Source organism: Saccoglossus kowalevskii, chromosome 20, assembly GCF_978046115.1.
Source record: "Saccoglossus kowalevskii chromosome 20, keSacKowa6.1, whole genome shotgun sequence".
Taxonomy (NCBI): domain Eukaryota; kingdom Metazoa; phylum Hemichordata; class Enteropneusta; family Harrimaniidae; genus Saccoglossus; species Saccoglossus kowalevskii.
This window is the reverse complement of record NC_140660.1, coordinates 6433622-6447698: the sequence shown is the minus strand read 5'-3', so window position 1 is coordinate 6447698 and position 14077 is coordinate 6433622. Positions and strand designations below refer to the sequence as shown.

The window sequence follows — 14077 nt, the reverse complement described above, 5'->3', positions numbered from 1 at the left end:
CTTGACTTTTTTTTTGTATGTGCAAATTACAAGTGCTGACACATAGTGCATTTTCGCCACAGAAATCATATTAATGTTTGGGACTACATGACAGGGCTGTGCAGCCATCTTCCTATCAAATGGCAATTTAATGCGCTATCCTGGTGTCAACCAGGCTCAGTCGAACACAAGCATCTGCGGACCTTAACCAAGGTTCCCCCAAAGTCGCATTTATTAGTGAATGAATCTCGGCAAGTGGAATTGGCCTTCCCATTGAGTCTGTGGTACACTCACCCAGGGTTGGGGGTCGACTATTTTGATGTTCAGCCTAAAGTAGGATTTGAACTTGGGTCTACCGATCATGAGTCTGATGCGACGATGACTATGCTACCAGTGACCGGTTATTTTGATACAAGTTTATTTTTGTTTTCATTCACAATTGTAATATATTTTGCATGGGAGTAATGTTTCTTTTACTTCACCAAAACATCTTTATTTTGATACAAGTTTATTTTTGTTTTCTATTCACAATTGTAATATATTTTGCATGCGAGTAATGTTTGATATATAAACAACACATTATTATTTGACTGTACATGTATGCCAATGTATTGATTGCATTGTAGACTTTAAACAGTAATAACTCTATTTCATTATTACACTGTATCAATTTATTGTTTTGTAAATAACATTTGACAGCAATTTTGTTTTTGTAAATAAAATCTAGTCTTGAACTAACTGCTGTGTATTGTATGTTAGTTGATGTTTGTAGTATGTTTACTCCACTGACAAATTTAATTTGATGCATAGAATATTGTGATGTGAAAGCTGTGAAATTATCATTGTGGACATTTCTGTTTACGGTAATACAGTGATCGCAGAGGCTTTTTTCCCCAATGGTGTGTCATCACTAGCGAACACCTCACTAAATATTGACATATTCCAAGAACTTAAAGGGACCATTACTTGGTTTCAGTAGATTTCTTACCATTGGAAACACAACAAGAAAATGTGCGTTTACGGATATAAATCCACATTTTTTGCTGAGAGTCTTGTTAATTTCACAATTATTCACAAGCGTCCTGTTTATAGTCTGCATTTTCCTTCAGAAGATTAAGACAAAATTAGCCAAATCATGTTTTTTTTAGTAAAAACTGAAAATTTACACAAATTTTGTCTGTTGACACTAAAATTCGGGTTCATGCCCATATTTGGGCAAGAAAGTCTGGTGGTGAAGAGGTTAATTTGCATGAAAAAAAGATTTCGCTTTGTCATTTGCCCATGAACAAATTCAATGCAACCCCATTGTTAAATATTTTTGGTATATTTTTGACTCCTTCCTGAAAATGGTTCACTCAATTTATATGCAGACACCTTGGGTAGTCCTCAGTCAGATTTGTTCAGTTTTTAACTTATAAATATTTTTCTCTTTTTTTATTTAAAAAAATTCTATTTTTGACGACTTTAAAATGTTCATCCCATTTGCTTTGATATTCATAATGCAGACGCTCCGATTGACCTCTGTATTCAGGAGCTGAGAGCTTATCTTCAATACAGGTCTAACAATCAACGTCTCTGGTAGCGTGCTTATCTTATAAGTCTTCTCCCTTCAGCTCGTCTGCTGCTATGGGGTGTGGATGGTTTAGTGAAAATATATCACTACAACTGAGGCAGTGCAGGGAAGAAAATATATCGGTAATGAATACAATAAATCAAAACAACACAATATATAAGGTTTCCTCCACTTTAATAAAAAAATAGTACCGGGTACTAGTCACTGGAACCAGCAAGACATGGGGATATACAGTAAACAAATAAAACTTTGCACGTGATCGATGCTGCAGGGAGCACTCCACTCTCCGGTGAACAGCAATGTTGCATTCCTTCATTTCTTGCACGCTGTCGAAGCAGCTTCACTACAATTTAAACTTGTGCTCGGTGTCCAGGGAGTATCAGCAACTGCACTGCTATCTGCTGTTACTAGTAGCGTTGGTGGAACAAAAGTATTTTGGGCAGTGAGCGTCAGTGGATCCTGAGATTGTATGCATCATTTAGAAATATCGATTATTTTGTAGAGAATATATTAGAGAAATTAGTTTCATATTTAATATCACTTAAATATGTCTATCATTGGCACAACTTGTATCGTAAAAAATAATTTGTTCTATTAACATTGCAGTAAATATACTGAATAAAACACGCGCCTAAAGTTGACAATATCGTGAATATCAAAATTGTTATGTGAATGTCAATTCTGGTGTGCATTGACAAATTAAGATTGAATTGGATGGGGGTGCTTACTTCTTGCACAACTTCAGAAATTTGGGTTAAATTTGGAAGGTTTTAGTCAAAATATTATTAAATACAAAAATCATCTTATTACAGTGTGATACATGCATAATAGTACTGCAGAATACTTTATTTTCGCTATTTTCGCTGAAGAAATGATTCAGTGAAAATAAAATCCAGCGAATATACATTTTTTCCTATATTTTACATTCAACTAATCAAAAATCAGTGATAATAAATTCCACAGAAAACACCCAAAAAGTCTTTTCAGCGAAAATTAATTCCAGTGAAAATAAAGTATTTTACAGTAAGATGTTGATTTTCGTACGGCAAAACATGTATGTGTTTATTTTGGTCACAACATATGTGTCTTGCTTGAAATAAATAAATGGTAATTTTTCAAATAATTTCCCAGAAAATAAATTGATCAGGCATTGATTATACACCATCTATGGATCCTGGATTTTTTTTTGCTTATAATCCACTCTACCAATATCCCCAGTGCAAATGTAATCCAGGCTATTTTTGCACTTTGACCTTTTGTGCTGCACTATCCTATTGTTTTGAATTATTCACTTTCGTTGGTAGAGCGATATATCGCCCTCTTGCGACACATTTATGATAAAACTCATTTTTTTGGAGATGCGTATCTTGTACAATTTACTGTTTTGGTCACGTGCAGATTTGTAACTTTATAGTTTTATGATTTATGGCGTATTATTCGTTATCCGTAGAAAATAGCACTGGAATGGAATGTTTAAATGTTCTCGACGATATTGCATTGGAGGAGAGAAGCAGCGAACTCAAACACTTTCTCTCGTTCACCCGTGACGTTGATGTTGTATTGTACATTGAACTTTGGATTTCTGAAGAAAATAGAGCAATATGACCCAACTTTTAGTAGTACTAGAATTGGATAAAAACTTAGTGAACTTCCGAAAGTCAGAAAAAAGGCGACACTGCTGTGGCGGTGCGACGTTGGACAGCGCAGAGCAACCCGATGTGAGTACTTTCCTGAGAAATACCACAGGCGCCCGGAACGTTTCATGGCTAATAAAAAATGACCTAAAGTGGGATCGGCATAGTTAGTCAGTCGCCGGTAAATTCCCCTACTACTCATATAATAACACAAGGTAGGAAAGCGTTGACACCATGACATCGAAACTTCCCGAAAATAACACGATTTTCCAAATTATATTTCGATCCGCTTCACACAACTCAAGCATGATATCGGTAGAAACTATCGACCGACTTACATTTCCTTTATTCGAACTAAAACGGGTTAAATCCTGTGAAAATCGAAACACCAGAACAATATGAATCAACCCGTCTACGCGGATATTTTGAAGCAGAGGTCCGAGCATGCGTAAATGTTTGGAACTCCGCATGGGTGAGGCTGCGCATGCACGAGCCTCTGCTTCAAAATATCCACGTAGACGGGTTGATTCATATTGCTTTGGTGTTTCGATTTTCACAGGATTTAACCCGTTTTAGTTCGAATAAAGGAAATGTAAGTCGATCGATAGTTTCTACCGATATCATGCTTGAGTTGTGTGAAGCGGATCGAAATATAATTTGGAAAATCGTGTTATTTTCTAAAAGTTTCGATGTCATGGTGTCAACGCTTTCCTACCTTGTGTTATTATACGAGTAGTAGGCGAATTTACCGGCGACTGACTAACTATGCCGATCCCACTTTAGGTCATTTTTTATTATCCAAGAAACGTTCCGAGCGCCTGTGGTTATGTATGGGCTCCGTAACTTGATTGAACACGTTAAACTGTTCTCACGTATCACATGTCACATCGTACATTGCGCTGTTTATATGTTGAGGGGAGCTGGGAGGGATGAGAGATCTTTAAACATGTATTGACTAACTGCTAGCGTGGTAAAAAATCCCCCCCCCCCCTCAACGCAAAGGGACGAGGAAAATCTGTTCACCACGCGCAAGCAGTCTAATGAAATATTTTGACGCACGAAATTCAAAATTCGGTGAGCGAACTAATTTATTCAACCACTTCCCTATTGTATTCTCTTTATTACCTTTCACTGTGAGTTTCCTGTGTGACATTGCAAGATGCGTAAGTGAACTGAGTGAGTCAATGTTTTTTTTTCTCACAACTCAAAAGCAACTATTTTTCCACCCTCCTACTCTGTTTCTTAACCAGTCTTGTGATTGGTGAATAACAAATTCTAAATAAGCCATGTCTCCAACTGTGCTGGTAAAACCATACACACTGATCAGAATAGAGTCAATCTGTTTAGTTTCTTTTAATTTATTTTACTAATATTGAAAAATAGAAGTAAGGCGTTGGTTAAATTTTAATAAGCAACTAATATTCTCCTCACTGTTTGTTTTCATAAATTATGTTAAAATATTATTTAGTGAAGTCAGTGGTGTCTACCTAGACTGTCGACAGTTCTCGGGCCTAATAAAGAGTCACTTATTTTCAAACGCTGTAGGCGTTTTAACGAAATGCCGAGGGCATCTCAGGCGAGGGTCGTAAGGCCGAGAGAGTGTTATAGCATGTAACGCCCTCATGCGTCATAACATGAAAATTGCCCGGTGACGTTCTTGCTGAGACTTGACACTCAAAGGTGGCAAACACTCAAGAGCCAGAAACAGGCGACGGTTCTGTGGTGATGCAATGTTTGGACAGCATGGGGCAACACGATGTGCGTACTTTTCTGAGAAATAAACAGGTAAGTGATCACGTTATGTTTTTATTTGAAAATTGACGAACTGTTGTGACCGTTGCCCAAGCCACCTGAAAAAGGCAGAGGAACGTGTTCTGTATCAAGCAACACTGACATGTGAAACAGAAAAGTTTGATGCACAAAGATCAAAATTCAGAGAGTGAACCCATTTATTTAACCATACCCACCCTATATTCTCTTTATTCTTATTCACTGTGTTATATGTGTGATATTGCAAGGAGAGCAAATTAAGAAAGTCATGTAGCTTTTTCTCAACTCAATCGTCAATATTTTTAAACCAATGGCAACCACATATTATTATGTATATTTATTTCATGATTTGTTTAGAATATAAACTAAATACAAGTAACAAATTTAACAGCCATGGACCTACTAAGATTAAACAAAACTCTAAAAGGGCTGACAGCATGCATAATAATTTATCAACTAAATATGAGGCAATAATCTGTGAAACTGTCAGGTCAAACTTGTCAATTATCTCATGAAAATTAGTTGAATGTTGAGGATTATGACGTAAATTTTAAGATGGCGATCATCTTGAAGAAAAAAAATCACTGGTGTTCTCAAAATTTTCACTCTGTTTCCCACAACATTGGGTGTAAATCAAAGAGTGGTAAAACTATATGAATTGGATGGCTGAATGGACAGGCACTTGTCATTGACTTGTTCATACATACCTGGACCAATCAAGTTAAAATTTCAAACATGCACTACATCACGCATCTGGTTATATATCTGGGGTCTATTAATACCAACGAGGACAGGGTCACTGAAATTGACTAGCTCAATATAACTTTTCATTCTCTTGATATTCAGCAATATACTTGTGTATATGTGATCCTTCATCTTGATTCTCATGCAAAGGCTCATGGGAAAAATAAGACATACATGTGTATCATTTGTTGTGAAAAATTACGGAAATGTTTTCTTCCATAACTTTTAAAGTAGAAAGTTTAGAAAATGGTAATATACTCATGTCAACCATGCATTTAAAATGGTTGTCATAGCAACAGAACTCAAAATATTTATTTTTGAATTTTTTCATTTGTTTTTCAAAATGTTCAAATCTTGTATATTTTATACAATTTATAGCTGAGAGTAGCTCAACCTATTGACCACAAGAAGAGGTCAAACAAACTATCATTTCTGATTTTAACGACCAAACGTAACTTTTTAATTTATTTTATATTTTTGGTAATATCATTGCTTGTTGTGTCTTTCACACTGAAAATATTCTCAAATTCTTAATAATATTTCTAAACTATAGATGTAGTCATTTTCTCAATTGTTTTACAACAGATGCTGTGATGCCATATTTTACCCACAATTCTCTGATGGAAAATAAAAATGGAAAACCATTGAAAACCAACAGTGGCTGTAATGACTAATACATGTTTACTGAAGCACGTAGGTGTCATGCTCATTTTCCCCGCTCACTGTTAGATCCCACATTATTTGTGAAATCAAACGTAAACCAAGACATACAAAGGTCATAGCATCATAGGAGCATCAAACATCCCGTGGGACATTGGGTCTGCACCCTTCACACAATACGCAAAATCTCGCAGTTGAACGAAAAATCACCTACTGTAAAATACTTTATTTTAGCTGGAATTAATTTTTGCTGAATAGATATTTTGGGTGTTTTGTATGAAATTTATTTTCACTGATTTTTGATGAGTTGAATGTAAAATATAGAAAAAAAAGGTATATTCACTGGATTTTATTTTCACTGAATAATTCCTTCAGCTAAAATAGCGGAAATTAATTCCAAGCGAAAATAAAGTATTTTACAGTATTAGCATAACTGTTTGAGGTTTGGAGCTTGTCATGTGATAAAAATGTTATCCCCTGATATCACTTATTTGTAGAGCTGATTGATACTTGTTGGCCTCTCTTCAGTTTGTGGCTGATACTGCCCCATGAAGCATCTAGATCTACGTACAATATATAACCTCACAGTATGTCTGTGTGTCAGCACCACATCATGACATTTCAGGGGTTGAAGCATAGTCGAGCACCCCTCATAAAATTGGCAATGTTTGCTCAATAAGTTACATGTTTCAGATACATTACTAGGGGCATATTGATGAAATGATGAAGTATCATATCATGTCTTGTCAGGTTAATTTAGTACTGTAACAGTGAAAATTATTGATCTTGTTGGGTTAATATGGTAAGACTATTATTGCTGGTTAAGGTAGAGATGCACTTTATTTGTGAATTTCAATCAAAAATAGTTTTTTTCGTTTTTTATATAGATTTTTATCTAAAGAACATTCTGTGAAAATTTGACCAATGAATTCTTATTGGAACACCGTTAAAATTGCTGTTTATTTTCTGGTTAAAAATAAAAAAAACACTCACACGTGGCAATGTTTATGTCCAATTGCCTAATTTGCATGAGTAACCAAATAACAAGACCTTCAATTGACAATATGCAAATCGAGATTGTACGGGTCATAGTTCATTCAATTCACGCGCATGTGCAATTATTCTAAAATCAGTTCTCGCTCGCTAGCAAACGAAACTTTATATTTCCTCAGCGTTTTTTCTTAATTTTTATCATTACATTATGCGTGGTGTGAAAAGAAAGAGAGGTAGAAAGAAGATTCAGAAGCTACACTGAAGGCATCAGCCCACCGAACGAAAAACAAATCGATGTGAGCGTCCAAACATGACTTTCCCTGAAGGCATGAATCCGAGTTTCTGATTGACTGAGAGATTTTTAAATAATTGTTCTCAAAAAATAAACTGAGCATATGAAGAATAATTTAACATTGTTTACAGTGATAACTGCTCATAGTCGAAACGAAACTTACCCATTCACGCTAGTCACAATAAACATAATACTCTTGAATAGGCGTCAATGACTACGGTAAAACTTAGACTCTATTTTAGGCATTAGGAATGATTGAAATGAAGCCAAAATACACCTTAAAAGTCCCATTTTATTTTTTTCTAAATCCCATCCCGAATTTACGGCAGAATCTGGTCCCTCAAATAAGAAACACGTGAGCTTTGATTCTAACCGGATATATTGCACTGGGTCGGGGAGATACAAACTTTTGTGTATCTTTTGTCCAATGGGTACCTGTACTTCGATCATTCGCAAGTTTTGCGCGGTGGTGCGAGACAGCTTTGTTTGCAACCGGACGAACTCCGTTTAATTCAATGAAGCAAATAACTGACAATGCTAAAATAAATTGCAAAGGTACGCTAAAATTAATTGAAAACAACCAAATAATTTCAATGAAAAATAAATCACAGAGAGAGGTAACTTGATACATTACGGTAACAACTCTTTTGACGCGCTGACCGCTTCTCCGCGTCTGATGTTTTGCTTTCCTTGTCATGATACTTACTGATTGATGATTTTGTTTTGATTTTTGAGTTTTTTAGCCTGCAACACAGCCACGACCTTTGCTTTTTCCGTGAAAAATGGGGTGGTTTACGTAAATTTGACGGACATTCCATTTTTTTAAACTACCGAAGCACACTGTTTAGCACTCCTATTTTTTTCATTTGCCGATTTCTATTCAGAAAAATTCGACCGCTCGAAAATTTACCTTAATTTTGCACTCTTAAAACATGTCAGATTTCCAACACTAATTTTTTAAAACTTTTACGTTAGGAGCTGGAGCTCTCTTCTTGCAGGCGACCGTCGCCGGTAGTACAACAGCATGTTTTGTACGTACATCCGTGCGCTGATTGTCTGCGACTGTCTTAGAAAATCCCTGAATAAGGCGTTGCCAAATTCGGAAAAATAAAAAAATGCCTCCTTAAAAAACGAACATAATTCAAATATTTCTTTTAACAAATATGTTGCAGTGGGAAAAATGGGATTGGAAACGATGAACAAAACTTCTGTGCCTCGCGTTTCGATTCTAGGATTACGCGATTATTCATTATTGTGCGTTCGCTTCCTGGAGTTGGTTCTCAATACTACATAAAAATCATCAAGGATAAATAATTTAATATCCCACTTTGTACTCTTCACGGTAAACCATAGGCTCTGAAATACTCGTAGATTTTTTATTGAAAATACATCGAAGAGAAGCCATGATGTTTTGATCATGATAAAAGGTCACCTTCCTAGGACCGCCCCCTGTTTAATAATTCATGAGATGACGTCATATTTACTGGGCATTGCCACGTGTTTTTACCGACCCCATCAAAACACTGGTATGAATGACGTGTTTCTGATTTATATATTCAAGAGCATTTGTTCTGGTCCAACGATTTTACATAAAATGTCTATGTCTATACGTCAACTTTCAATTTCAATAGTCTAAAAAGTATGACAAAGCAGTAATTCCCGGTTTAACGCGCAAATATGCAAATTAGCCTTTTTCTCGTCTTCTATTTTTGGTGAATTCTTGGGTTTTAAATTAAAATAGCTGATAGACGCTTTGGCCATTTGCCTCGAAATTTTCACACATTATTGACAAGGTGTTCCCCCTTCAAAATGCGTCCGGACAGTTTATTACGGCGAGTGGAACAAAAATAATACCATCTTCATTGTCTAATTACTCAATTAAAAAGCAAGCCAAATAAACTGCATCTCTACCTTAATTCAACTTAAATGCAATTATATTTAGCAAATTCTATTAGGTTCATAGTGTTACTCAAGTTACAGATACAGGTTCGTGAGCACTTGGGAGTAAATTTTTTTTCTGCTTTTTATTATTAGCTCCGCTGTCGACTGAGTGATAGTCCGTTGGCGATCGTTGTCCGTGTCGACTTTTTAGCTCCGCTGTCGACTTTGTCGAGCCGAGCTTATCATATCAGTGACTGTCCGTTGTCATTTGTCACCGTCCGTGTCAATGTTTTACTTTTTCAACTTCTTCTTGAAAACTACAAGCCTGAATGCTTGGTGTATATGTACCTTCGGTAGACCTCTCTCAGGTTTGTTCATTTCATGAAGATATTGCTTTGATATTACATATATAGGTACTACTTGTGGACCTCTCTCAGATTTGTTCATTTCATGATGATATATTCAATTCTATAATTTTATATTTTTGTTATTTTTAGTAAAAAAGGATATTTGCGACTTCTTGTTGAAAACCACAAGTCTGATTGCTTTTATATTTACATATATAGGTACTAAATGTGGACGTCTTTCAGATTTGTTCATTTCATGATGATATATTCAATTCTATAATTTTATATTTTTGGTATTTTTGGTAAAAAGTGATATTTTTTACTTCTTGTAGAAGTCGGGGCGATTAATTTGTTTTTGTAGTTTAGATAAAAAAAATCACGAAATCAACCTGACTGGTTTATTCTGCAGGAAATTCATTGCTATTAAATATTCATGAATGCCCACAGGTGGGCACGGAAACACGTGCAAAATGAGGTGAACATGGTAAAGGTTACACTGCAGACATAACATGGCGGCACGTTGAAATTCGAGTTTGTCGTAGTCGTCGTTTCTAATTCATCACAATTTGTAAAAAAGTAACTTGTACTAGTCGTAGAATTGAAAAAAAATCGGCTGCTACAACCAGCCTACGTCTTCTCGGTCAGAGTTCAGTTGAAGAGACGTTGTGATTGGCTTAGATGATTGTCAATTAGAACATCATTAACATAATTACCCGTTGAAAAATCGACGGGTTCCTGCAGTGTCGATAGAGGGCCATGCAGAATAAACCAGTCAGGGTGATTTCACAGTTACAGGGGATTTTGCGCTAACACATCCATTTCGCGAATTTTTGTATTTTATTTGAACTACAAAAATAAATTAATCGCCCCAACTGCGCCAGTCTAGACTTCTTGTTGAAAACAGTAAGTCCCAAATGCTTCGATACAACATATTGTTCATTTTCTAATGATATCTTCCGTTTGTTAAATGTAATGTGCATTGCTAACAGCCGAGCTATCTCAGCCGATAGGCTGCTTGTCACTTTTTCGACTTCTTCTTGGAAACTACAAGTTTGAATGCTTTGATACTTGGTGTATATGTACCTTGGGTAGACCTCTCTCAGATTTGTTCATTTCATGATGATATCTTCAATTTTCTAATTTTGGTGAATATTTTTGTCATTTTTAGTAAAAAGTGATATTTTCGACTTCTTGTTGAAAACCGCAAGTCCAATTGCTTTGATATTACATATATAGGTACTACATGTGGACCTCTCTCAGATTTGTTCATTTTGTAATGATATCTTTAATTCTCTAATTTCGGTGAATATTTTTGTAATTTTTGGTAAAAAGTGATATTTTCGACTTCTTGTTGAAAACCGCAAGTCCAATTGCTTTGATATTAAATATATAGGTACTACATGTGGACCTCTCTCAGATTTGTTCATTTCATAATGATATCTTTAATTCTCTAATTTTGATGAATATTTTTGTAATTTTTGGTAAAAAGTGATATTTTCGACTTCTTGTTGAAAACCGCAAGTCCAATTGCTTTGATATATTATACATATAGGTACTACATGTGGACCTCTCTCAGATTTGTTCATTTTCTAATGATATCTTCTGTTCTTTAATTGCCATGTGCATTGCTAACAGCGGAGCTATCTCAGCCGACAGGCTGCTTGTTCAGTTTACCAGGGAAGTTCAAATCTAAATAGCTCTCACAATTCTTGTTTATTTCAAAAGAAACTTTCACACAACGTTTATTAGTTGTTTGACAAATGGGCGTCCAGGCGTATATATAGTATGTTTTGTTTTCATAATACAAAGTTGTAAAGCAGGATGTGTGTCGTATATTCAATCCCAGTCAGTATTTCACACTTTGAATGTCATTGTCCGAGAATGCAAAGCTTAAAAAATAAGCCCAGATGTCCTTTTGTTCGTAGAGACATCGTCAAAATAGTGTAAAAAGACAAACTGACAAAAACTGCTAATTAATTTTCAATCTCTTCGACCAACCAGAAAACATGAACGGAGATAATGCCACAATTATGAAAGTGACGTTAATCGTTCACAAAAATGGCTACTCTCATGTCCCAAAAAATGTACCGGTACGTTTATTTTTTTCCCCCGAAAAATTCCACCCGGTACATTCTTATTTGAGACGGTACGTTTATTTATTTTTTTAAATCGGGCCGATAGAAAAAAAATCCTGATTTAAAAACTGAAACATCGGTAAATCTCTTTCGTGTTTCTTTTACCACGAGGTCGCTGAACTGTTATTAACATATTTAAATGCCCTATGGTAATTTGAACACATGAGCGCCATCCATTTCGATTAATTAGCGACTTGACCTATCCAGTCAATCAACACGTCTCATGTGCATGGATAACATGGCGAATATCGTATCGCATTGAGCGTTTACATGTGACCGAAATCATTCACTTGCGATGAAACTAAGTTGAGTTTCACTTGTATTTAATAACAATTCAACGAATTTATATTTTGTACGTTATAGTAATCACTACTGAGTACTAATCAACAATTGCAACACTTCGAAAACAAGTAAGTTATTCACTTGTGAAATACAGCGTGATCGGATTGCGCTACAGTTACTGTGATCATTTGCTAGTACTAAGCAATGTTTGTTTTTATCCAAAACTTCTTTTAGAATACATGTATACTTTTCATTACCAACAAAATTAAAAAAAGTAATGCATATTAAATGTACTGAGTATTTTTAGTCCCCTTTCGGACGAAGTGCACATGCACATGCAGTGGTTTAGCGATTCGATTCAAAATGGCCGACTGGCAGCTACATGTATCTTGTTTTTTGAAAATGTTGTATTTTGGACATGCTTTGTCAGTTTTCATTCAAATTTGGTACATATATTATACATGTTAGGTTACATGTCCATGACGATTTATTTCACAATTGGATAAAAGATGGCTGACTGGCAGCCATCTTGTTTTTTGAAAATGTTGTATTTTGGACATGCTTTGTCAGTTTTCATTCAAACTTTGTACATAGATCATACATGTTTGGATACATGTCCCCGTCCGTCCGTGAGTTCCTGAGTCTGTCCGTCCATCCGCGTGTCCGTCCGTCTGTCCGTGCGTCAGTCTTTCCAGAGTCATATTTCAGAATCCTGTGAACCGATTCCGTTCATTCTTTGCATGTGCCTAGTACCTTATATGGGACATATGCACATGCAGTGGTTTAGCGATTCGATTCAAAATGGCTGACTGGCAGCCACCTTGTTTTTTGAAAATGTTGTATTTTGGACATGCTTTGTCACTTGTCATTCAAACTTGGTACATAGATTATACATGTTAGGATACATGTCCATGACGATTTATTTTGCAATTGGATCAAAGATGGTCGACTGGCAGGCATCTTGTTTTTTGTTTTTTTATGCGGTATCTTGGACGTGCTTTGTCAGTTTTCATTCAAATTTGACACATACATGTATTTTATACATGTTAGGATGCATATCCATGACAATTTGTTTCAAAATCTGGTCAAGGATGGGCGATTGACAGCCATCTGACTTTTTGGCCTTACTACTATATTTCCACAATTTATATACCATTTTCATTCGTATTTGGCACATACATCATACATATCAGTGTGTTTCATAGTCAGATCAAAGATGGCCGAATAATGGCTGTTTTTATTTTTGGCCATATTACTACTACATGGAACACGTGTTTTGATGTAAATAAACAATCTGTTGTATACGCCACTTGGAACTCAAGTTTCAAGGACACGCTCGCGACAACCCCTCCGCTTTAATATGACGAGCACAAAGAGAACTTTGAAAAATTTAACGGGGACTGTGTCATTTTCAATAACTTGTTTGTTTGACTGTAATTTTCCAACATTGGGCCATTCCAGTTTATATCTGCACCCCCTGTTGATGAGCTTGTATCTTTACTTCATACAGGGTATAATTTCCATGGGTGTATAGGTCATACAAAGTTGTATTTCCATATCACCATTCACCATACAGTAATGCAAATCCAAAACTATAGTTCCTAATTATGGTGTTGATGAGTTCCATTGTGCCACCATACAGAGTAGGATTTCCAAATATAACTCGTATGCTAATTTACCAAGTTAAAAATTTTATATTTGATAATGGAAATCCAAACTAGTCCTGATTCACGGTGTTGATGAGCTCATTCGTGCCACCATCCTTATCTAATTTCAGTAATAACTAT

The 14077-nt window shown here is 35.7% G+C and overlaps 1 long non-coding RNA gene across 1 annotated transcript in view; it reads left to right on the top strand.

Annotated features, from left to right (window-relative positions):
• Nucleotides 1-4656: 4656 nt before the first annotated feature.
• The window catches only part of LOC146729957 (uncharacterized), a 57865-nt gene continuing 48444 nt past the window's right edge, over nucleotides 4657-14077 (top strand). Inside the window, exon 1 of the long non-coding RNA XR_014927946.1 lies at nucleotides 4657-4971. This is a non-coding gene — a long non-coding RNA (uncharacterized LOC146729957). The remainder of the gene's footprint in view (nucleotides 4972-14077) is intronic.